Source organism: Bidens hawaiensis, unplaced genomic scaffold, assembly GCF_021521415.1.
Source record: "Bidens hawaiensis isolate Kalapana, Puna unplaced genomic scaffold, B.hawaiensis_p1.1 tig00040091_1, whole genome shotgun sequence".
NCBI classification, from domain to species: domain Eukaryota; kingdom Viridiplantae; phylum Streptophyta; class Magnoliopsida; order Asterales; family Asteraceae; genus Bidens; species Bidens hawaiensis.
Genome location: NW_027497069.1, coordinates 35,343 through 46,169, shown reverse-complemented (window position 1 = coordinate 46,169; position 10,827 = coordinate 35,343). Strand labels below are relative to the sequence as shown.

General features: G+C 38.7%; 1 pseudogene; it reads left to right on the top strand.

Annotated features, from left to right (window-relative positions):
- Positions 1 to 7,565: 7,565 nt before the first annotated feature.
- Positions 7,566 to 9,635, top strand: LOC143591838 (uncharacterized; annotated as a pseudogene).
- The last annotated feature ends 1,192 nt before the right edge of the window (positions 9,636 to 10,827 follow it).

Below are 10,827 nucleotides of genomic sequence, written 5' to 3'. Positions count from 1 at the left end.
AAGAATAAAAATAAACAGGCAACTACAAATAGTAATAAATCCCTTATTTGTGGCCTAGTGGGAAGAGGCTTGAGTTCTACAGTGGGGACTCAAGTTTGAACCCACTTGTGTCATATTTGGGTGGATATTGTAAATGAAGGGTTTGAGCTAGTACTTATGCAAAGGTTGCCAGTTCAAATCCTAAGCCCACCCGGGTTTTCGTCCCACCGTGTGTTATGCCAGAGAATTCTGCTTTTTGGTGGCACAACAGCTGTCAAGTAGCAGTCAGCGGTATGGTTTCCCTAGAGAACGCCCAAGCCAAACTCTGAAGCCAGCGTGGGCTCGGTTAAGACAACATAGTCTAGCCAGAGTGGGTCATCGGGGCTCTCCAAATTTAGTGCGGTAGCCTATAACAAATAAAAATAATATATTACAACAATATTGTATGCAATTAATATTATAAAATAGATAGATAAATACATAAATAGACACAACTATGAAATTTGACCCGCGCGTCTGCAGCGCATTAAAACACGAAAACTTTAACATTAGTGTATGTACATAAGTTTTCTACATGAATAAAAAGAAAAACGTGTTCACATCAGATTACTCATGCAATGCGGCATGATCCACAAATGGCTACCAGTACGGCAATGTAGTCACCTACAACACAAATTGATAGCCAATAAAATCTATTGAACAAAATCCAAAATGAAACATGCCACAAACAAACCAACATGAGTTACTAACTATACATATCAATATAACAATAGATTTAAACACTCAACTTAAAACCAAGTACATAGAAGAGAGAAGGCACCCATCAAAATCTAAAATCAAAGAATCGCAGAAATAAAGACGATGATGAAAAACTGAACCGAAGGCTAGAACAACATATGTATTGCCTGCACTAAATCAAATGTAATATGTTGACTTTCTAATGATGGTTATTTTCTTTTAAAAAGTACAGTACCCCTAAAGGAATGTTAGACGAGTCGTGTTCGCAGGTTGGTGAGTCCAACACAAACATGAACCGTTTGATCCGAAAATTTTTTTATTTTTTCTCACATATTAATACTTTTTTTTTACATTTATTCCGTTTATACAATGTATGAGGTTATTTGACTCCTTTTAAAATTCTTGGGACATTTGTGACAAAACCAAGTATACATTGCTATTATATGTATGAGTAAATGGTAATCGAACGATACTAATTATGACTCAGATATATCGGAGGGTTATCTATAAGTGATATATGTATAATAGTAACTACCATATCGATAGTATAGCCCTGGCGCGTAGAAAACCAGACAAACAGAAAGATTTCCGGTTAACAATACGCTATGATATTAAATGCAATCGCTTGTACCAAAACAAGCATTGTATCATCCGTCAAGCCGAAAAAGACTTATGAAATTATTATTTGAGATGTTTTATGTACTATCTCAGATATTTTGTATTTGTATTCGTTTAAGTTTAAACCGATTCGGGAACGTAATTTGTATCTTTCGAACTATTTAAAACTTGTATTTATTGGTATTTAAATTGGTTTAACTTATTTTATAATTTCATAACTTACAATTATGCCAAATAGCCCTTAGAAGCCTTTAAAATCGCTTAAAATGGCTAAAAAACGCATTTTCGGGAATTACAGGGACTAGTTTTGCCAATTCGTTCCTATTTTTGATTAAATTAACGAAACTTAAGCTCCAAGATATGTCAACTAATTTTATAAAACATTCCAATTTCGTTTTATTGTTGTCCAAACCGAAATATTTAAGTTATTATACCCGATTTTGTCATTAATTGATTATTCGGTTTCTAAAATATCTATTTCCTAATAAACAGGTCTTAACCCTTAATATTTAAACAAGGCATATAATAAAACCCTAAATTATTACTTCAATACCAGCCCCCATTGCTACAATCCACAAAATTCCTTTCCCCATTATGGGTTTCTTCAAGAATTTATCAAGTTCGTATTGCTTCGTTGACTTTCAAGCTTCAAGAATTTATCGTTTGGTATAAACGGACGATTTATCGATTAAAAATATCATTTCAAATGAATTTTCATGAATAAATAAATAAGTTAATATTTTTAAAAATATTTTTATAAAAATATACACTTAATAATTAGCAAGTTTATAAATTTTCGTAATTTGAACATGTTCGGATGAAACGTTGTGTTAATTTGAAGGTTAAACAAATATAAGTACTGATAAAACGACAATGTTGTGCTCTAAATTACATATATATAAAATAAGCATTTCATACACTTTTAATTGGGTTTGAATTGGTTTTTATTAAATATTTGTCCAAAGTGGCTCCTTTCTAGAGGTTAAAGATTTCATAAGTTAACGAGCTAAATTAGAGTATATTAACTAAACTTGTGATCAATGAGTGAAACTTGTAGCATATTCTACATATTTATATTATCAATTTTATTAAAAAATAATTCTACAAAATTTATTAAATAACAATTTAAACTTAATGTTAAATCATACGTAAATTTTTAAACTAAATAAAAATATTAAACTTGATTTATGTTTTAAAAATTAAAAGGACTACATGATCAAATAAATGATTTCATTCTTGTGCCATAAGTGATAATGGATTTTTCTTCTAACTGCGAGGTGGACCAGGGCCTGCACCAGCTTTACGGGCTTTGAGGTTTAATTATAAATGGAATAAAACAAGGCGGTGGAAAGAGGAGGAACCCTACACGGATGTTTTTGGATAATTATAAGTAGGAAGAATTCAACAAGAAAAAAAAAACCGGCTGCAAGAAGAGAAAAATAATTTTTTAAAACCCTATCTTGGAGGGTACGCAGCAGAAAGAAAAGGAGTCAGCCGTGGTTTTGAGAGGCAGACGCAACAAAGAGGGTGACGAAAGACTTTATTTGGAGGAAAAAACAAGCATTATTTGGTTTGTCTACTATTTGATTTTACTTGTTAAAACGTTGTTTCTTCGTACAAGAATTGTTAGACATGAGTTTGGCTACTGTTATTTTGATTCGTTCATTATTATTATGACTAGCTAAATATTTAAACTACCTAGGTTGAGATGAATATTGATTTTATTTGACGGCTTATTTGGTTTTGACTTGTTAAACGACATGATTATTATTGAAAAGCTTTATATAATTTGATCTTGAGTGTGCTAAAATATTGTTTTTGTATAATTATTGCTTTTGATTCCGCGTATGACTTGGATTAATTGATTGTGTGTCGTTCGGTTAGGGTTCTACGTTTAGGTCATAGACTTGGTATTTTTGATCTTGTTTTGGTTAGTACTGCCATATGAATCTTTTGTGCAATTAATTATTAAAATTCAATAGGTTCACCTTCCTTGTGACCGAGAGGTAATAAGGAGTCGGTTTGTCTTGTTTCTTTATTCGACTGGGATAGAATTGTGCGAGAGCGAGTTTTGGTCTTGTCCGGTTTAGATTTTCGTGCCAATAGGTGTTCTAGATCAAGTTAGATTTTGTTACCCCTTTATCCCTAGAGTTGCTAGTACCAATATTTAGCGGGTTTTGTGTCGTTGAGTCCGAGAGGAGATGTGTCATTAGGGTACCTTAGTATTTTTTATCCCAGTAGGTTAATTCAGTCTTCTTAGATTCGTGAGGGTTAGTTGGTGAGACCGAGTGGTGATCTAGCGAACTTTAGTGAGCCTTAGTTGATTTAATTTTAGATCCCGGTGTCGTGTGATTAGTTATTTCCATTAACCGTTGAACTATTAATAAGATTCTTGCCTAGGTAGTCGTTTCTCCATATTTGTTGAAACCTCGTTAAGTCCCGTTATTCTCGTTAAGTTAAGTAGGTTAGTTAAATCAGTTTAAATTAATTTACATAAAATAATAATAAAAAGTTAAATATTTTTTAGGGCAGGACTTAGTTAGGGTTTAGTATCCTAGCCATCTCTAGTGTCCTTGTGTTAGATACCTGAACTTCCTTTCTCCTTGCTACAAGCGACCGGTACACTTGCCAATTCTGTGAACTAGGTTAGGTTGTTTGGTTTTTAAAGCTTAGTCGAGTTTTGCTACACGCGACCGGTACCCGCAGTTTTTCTGCCAAACATAAGTCATTAAACATGATCATCTCGTACTTCAATGTACAAATATACAACTGACTTGATCATCCACGTTGTTAGTCATATGGGGTCCCCTTGCTCGCGTCCTATTACCATTAAGAAACGGACTACAAGGGACACGTCATATGTAAGCCCTATAGATGAATTCGTGCATACTCACCTATGGAGATAGACTTTGGGGAATTGCTTGATAACGGGGATATGTCATGTAGTGGGGAACACTTACTAGTTATTTACTAAATACATACATTAATCATATCTAATGGCTTCTAGGTAGACCTTAATGCTTAAGCTTAGGTGGATAAACAATATACTTGATCGTGTTTAGCTATTTTTATAAATGGCACAACATGTTTTGATCAACTAGATATAAGGTTTAAGTCAACTTGGAGTGGCTCGGGTCCAGTAAAACCGTAAGAAATTGTTTTTAAGTGCGGGTCCCACTTTGTCATACAAACTAATATATTAGTCATGCCTTATCTATCTCGGTAAGTATTAGGGGCATTAGTTTAAGTGGATCGCCATATTGACAATTGTAGGTTCCCAGCCGGATCTACACGGAATATCTCGTTCTACGTAGGTGCGGAATCCCTACGTAAGACGTTACGAGCGTAGAAGACGATACGAGTTAACACGATCGAACACACGTTACAATAAGCAAAGACACGTTGTATATTGCAACTGGAAACACGTGATATCAATCACTGATTACACAACTCGTAAACACGTAAACTAAAAACTTCGTTACTAACTCAGCCGTAACCTAAGGCTATATAACCACGACAACTTCGCCTGGCATGTTCAGGCGAAGTTCCTAACTTCGCTTAGTCTTCAAGTTCGCCTGTATAAGCGAACTTGTGAGCTAACTTCGCTACATACAAAACACAAATCCAAACGACTCGATTACAGACACTATATACTGAACTACTGACATCATGTACCAACAGACTCCCCCTTGGCAGTAGCATCAATCTTTATCTTCAAACACGTGTCTTGTAATCTTCAACAATCTTGTATCTTCATCTTTAAGCATGAACTCCTTCACGTACACAAACTGATACGACTCTTTGATATTTCTTCGCTTCGTCTTTCCAAGCAGGAATATAAAATATCTTCTTCTCATTCAGCACCTGCAGATCAGCTTGAGACAAGTTCACTAGATGCATCGGATCATAGACTCTCAGCAGCTCTTGTTCATCTTCGTCCTCCATTACTGCTTCAGCTGTTTCACAATCTACATACCACCACTTCAGCTCTTTCAGCACATCCTTGGGCATTTGTTTCATCGGCACTTCTTTTAGACACCGGATCGGCTTATACTTCATAATCATCCAAGGCTTGCCATCTGCTCTCATCCCTCTATCTTTGTCTTCAATGAGTTTTCCCTTTTGTGGTTTCAACAGCTCGAACTTCTTCTCTTTTATACTTTCCTTCCAAACAATCTTCCCAATGACTCTAGCCATGTTATCATCACTTCCGTTTATTAACCCCAATCTGGCTAAGTCTTTCACTTCACATTCTGGCAATGTATTCAATGATCTCAACAGCCTCTTGAAGTACTGAACACCATCATATCTTTTAATCACAAAGAGCCTCAACTGCTCATCATATATCCAGCATATAATCCCCTTTCTCGCTTCAGCATAGCCTCTAATGTTGTAACTCTTCTTAAACATAGTAGGGACCGCTGGTTTCTTCGTTTTTACGAACCACTGAGCATAGCCTTCTTTCCATCTAAGCTGCTCTTCCCATTCAGTCTCATCATTTCCAATCTCTTGACTCATATCTGCCTTATCGACTTCCGGAATCTCATGCTCCACATTCTCTTCTACAATCTCTCCCTCTTCAATATCATTATCCATCACAATCTCTGCACCAATCTTCTCTATCTCATCAACTGGTAATATATCATCATCACCTATATACTCATCATCCATCTCCTCAACATCCACGACCACCACCTCATCACCTGTACCGACCGCTGCACTTGACTCCCCCTGAGTTGTGGAAGTCCCAAGAGCTTGTTCAGTTCTTGGCAACTCTCCACCTGCACCTTTCGATGCATTGGGATCATCGTCTCTATCATTTCTCTTCTTAGTATTCAACTCATTTCTCTCCTAGTCTTCTTAGTCTTCAACTCATTGCCACAGGAGCAAACACCTCATTGTAATCGATCCCCTCTTGCTGATTAAAACCTTTTACCACCAGCCTCGCCTTGTTCCTGATAATAATCCCTTTCTCATCTCTCTTGCATTTGAAAACCCATTTGGTGCCAATCGCATGCACATTCTTCGGTTTTGCAACCAAATTCCATACCTCCATTTTCTTGAACTGGGCAAACTCTTCTTGCATGGCTTCGACCCACGAGCTGTCCTTGAGAGCCATTTGATAGTTCTTTGGTTCAATCTGGCTGATGAAGCAGGTGTACAAGCATTCGTTAATTATGCCCGTATCTTTAATGCTTGTGTAAACACAGGTGTGCTCATTCAAGCTTTGTCTTGTTTGTACACCGTCTGACAGATCACCTATCACGTTCTCCAATGGGTGATTTTTGTGAACTCTCGTAGTCGGAACCGCACTGACATCTAGATTGTCTTCCAGGTTCGAAGGTAGCTCATCAATGGGTGATTGTTGTTGAGAGTGAAACGGATTGAAGAATTTCTCTTCTGTAGAGGCAGCAGGGGTATCGACAGCATTTGACGAGGAAGGCTGACATTCATCATACTTCGGTTGTTGCACATAATTGTCTTCCTCATCATAAATCATCTTCGTAGCTATTCTTTCATCAACTTCTGCACAATCCAAGTAAGGTATGTTAAAAGATTTAAAAAGTCTATCATAGTCGAAAACCCCAGCGGGTCCCGTGCTTGGTTTTGGTGATTTGTAACTTGTGATATCAGTGTTACACACCACCTCAACCTTGCTGGTCGATATATTAAAGACTCGTCTGTTGGGAGTCCCAACAACATATCCGACTAAAATGCCTTCGTCGGCTATTTCACCAAATTTAGAATTTGTCTTTAATATCGAACACGGGGACCCGAATGGTTCAAGACCACTCAAGTTGGGCTTTCTCCCATGCATTAGTTCATAACATGTTTTATTCAGTCTTTTAACAGTTAAAACTCTATTAAGGATATAACAGGCTGTTGCAACAGCTTCAGCCCAGAACACCACAGGAAGTTTCGAATCAGCCAGCATGGTTCTGGCTCCTTCAATTAACGTTCTGTTCTTCCTCTCAGCCACTCCATTTTGTTGCGGAGTATACGGAGCGCTATACTGGTGCTCTATCCCTTTCTGTAAGCAGAAGATCTCCATCTGATAGTTCTTGAACTCAGTCCCATTGTCACTCCTGATGTATTTAACTCTTTTCCCCATAATATTCTCAACTTTGGTAATCAAATTTATTACCATCTGGACCATTTCATCCTTTTGTAAAACCCTAATTCTCGTTTTAGGGTTTTTGCAGCTGCACACGCCGCACCTTCTTTTCTCAGCTCCCGTCGTTCAATTACCTCTCAGTTCGATTCGTCAACATGCCTAAAGCATCGAAGAAGTCTGCTACCAAGGTTGATTCTACTCCTGCTGTTGTCACCAAATCTGCTAAGAAAGGGAAGAGAGATGCAAAAGATTATTGAGAAGGAAGTGGTGAGCAGTAAGAAGCAGAAGGTTGTGAATGGTGGTGTTGTACAGGCTGTTGAGAAGAAGAAAGTTGAGACCAAGACTCAGAAGAAGGTTGTGAAGAAACAGGAAAGCAGTTCTTCTGAAGACAGTAGCTCATCAGAATCTGAGAAAGAACAAAAGCTTCAAAGAAGATTGTCAAGAAACAGGAGAGCAGTTCTTCAGAAGATAGCTCATCAGAATCTGAGGGTGAAAAGAAGGTGGCACCAAAGAAAGCAGCTCCTGCACCTGCTAAAAAACCAGTCAAGGCGCAAAGCAGCAGTGATGACTCTGATTCATCATCAGATGAAGAGGAGCCAAAGAAGCCAGCTGTTGTTGCCAAGAATGGTGCAGTGGCAGCCAAAAAGAAAGTTGAATCAAGCTCTGAGTCTGAGTCTGATGTCAGTTCAGATGAAGAGGACGCCAAGCCCGCAAAGAAGCTGGCAACTGCTGCTGCCAAAAACGGAGCCGTTGCTGCTCCTGCTAAGAAAGCAGAGAGTTCTGATGACAGTAGCTCTGAAGAAAGTGATTCTGATGAAGATGTTAAAGCTGCCCCATCCAAAAAACCTGTAGCTGCTGCTAAGAAGCAAGAGTCTGGTTCAAGTTCTGATGAAGATGAAAGTTCATCTGATGATGAGCCTCAAAAGAAAAAAGCCAAACCATCTGAGAAACCAGCTGCAAAACCAGCTCCTAAAGTTGAAAGCAGTGATTCTAATGAGAGTTCTGACGAGAGTTCTGATGAAGAGCCTGCAAAGCCACAAGCTGCAAAAAAGGTTGCTGCTAAAGTGGAAGAAAGTACTGATTCTGAGGAAAGCTCTGATGAAGAGTCAGCAAAGAAGCCTGCTGCTAAAGTGGAAGAAAGTAGTGATTCTGATGAAAGCTCTGATGAAGAGCCAGAAAAGCCAGCTGTTAAAAAGCAGGTTGCGAAGAAGGAAAGCAGCAGCTCTGAAGAAGAGTCTGAAGAAGAAAGTTCTGAAGAGGAAGAGGAGCCAAAAACTGCAAAGAAAAAGGATGCTGATGTGGAGATGGTTGATGCTCCATCAGCCAAGAAAGCGCCTAAAACCCCAGCTACCCGTCAAACTTCAGGATCCAAAACTTTGTTTATGGGCAATTTAAGCTTCTCCATTGAAGAAAATGATGTGATTAATTTCTTCAAAGATGCTGGTGAAGTTGTTGAGGTCCGTTTTGCCATGAGAGATGGCAAGTTTGCAGGTTATGGACATGTTGAGTTTGCTACCGCTGAGGCTGCTCAAAAGGCTCTCAAGCTAAATGGAGAATCATTAATTGGCCGTGAAGTCAAACTTGATTTGGCGAAGGAGAGAGGTGCATACACTCCTGGCACCGGCAATGAGAGGTCTTTTCAGAAGAGTGGTGGGCAGACCCAAGGACTAACCGCTTTCGTAAGGGGATTCGGTTATGATGAAAACTTTGATGATGTTAGGAATAAACTTAACGAGGTCTTTGGCGAATGTGGAGAGATTTCGAGGATGTCCATTCCTAAAGATTTTGATTCTGGTGGCCCTAAAGGTGTTGCATTCATAGATTTTGCTAACCGTGACGCGTTGAACAAGGCTATTGAACTCAGTGGAACTGATGTTAACGGAGGATATGTAACTGTAGAGGAAGCTAGGCCAATAGGAGGTGATGGAGGTGGCTCTGGACGTGGTGGAGGCCGTGGTGGTGGTTTTGATGGTGGCATGAGTGGTGGAAGAGTTAGGTTTGGTGGCCGAGATGGCGGCCGTGGCGGTCGTGGTGGTAGAGATGGTGGTCGTGGTGGACGCGGTGGTGGTAGAGGCCGTGGCTCTAGCAGGCCAAGCATGGCAACACCCGGTACAGGAAAGAAGACGACTTTTGGTGATGATTAGATGTTGAGTGTTTGTGAAGGCGATAATGTCTGTTCGGTTAAATTTATGTGTTTTTGTTTTTTTAGTTTTCTTTTTCGTATGGACGATTATATGGTGACATTTTTGGGTTATGTAGTTTTGAAACAAGTATTATGTAAGATTTTTGTCACAAAAAAAAAAAAAAAAAAAAATTGTAGGTCCCCCCGGGGCGTCGCTGATCGATACGAGATCCGCACGAGGTCTAGGAGTGCGGAATCCTCCTAGACTCGTTACTGGTGTAGAAGACGAAGAACACGATTACACACATACAAACACACGAACAAATACACGAATGGGATAAACGAATCTGCAGATCATTTATATAATAACCAACCACGTTACATACCGAACATAAACAGAAACACGGCCGACCCGAGGTGAGCTCTACCTCGGGTCGTCCCACACGACTCACCCTCTCTGTTTCTCTCTAGACAATTGAACTGTAACACAAAACTCTCTAACTTTTCTGGATACACAAACCTAACCAAGACACACATATATATATATAAACAACTTCACGGGCTTGGGCCTGTAGGCGAAGTTGTTACAACTTCGCCTAAGGCGAAGTTGTTCTAACTTCGCCTATGGCAGAAGTTGTTACAACTTCGCCTATGGCGAAGTTGTCCTAACTTCGTACATCGTTTCCGCTTATCAGAATTGCATAGCGACGGTCACAAAATGCACCAACAACAATCGTCATGATCTGGCTTACTAGGTGAAATCTAATAAGTGGCTAGCATTGTCTGGGTTCATGGTTATTTGTTATGCTATTTTTAAATAATAATAATAATAATAATATAATCCAAGGGTTGTCGTTTAAACTTGGTTATTTTTATGCTATTTTCAAATAATAATAATAATAAATAAATATACGGTTAGCAATTATATACTTACCTTTAGAGAGTTCTATAGCGTAAGGATCTATTAATTTACCAATCGGTATATTTCTCCAAGGTAATAAATTTGCAGAAACAAAGCTTCTATCAGTGTCCGAATTAAATGGAACTAAAGCATAATAGTTAGAACTAGGAATGTACCTGTCGCCACTTTTGATTCTCGTTGTACTCTATCCGATCCAATGACAAGACGCGGCCTCTAGACGAGTTGGACGTTGATGCTTGTCCTTGAGTTTGTCTTCCTATTGCAACTCGATCCAAACTGGGGCAATCTTTCTTAATGTGCTCCATACTGCCACATTCATAACAAGCATAACGG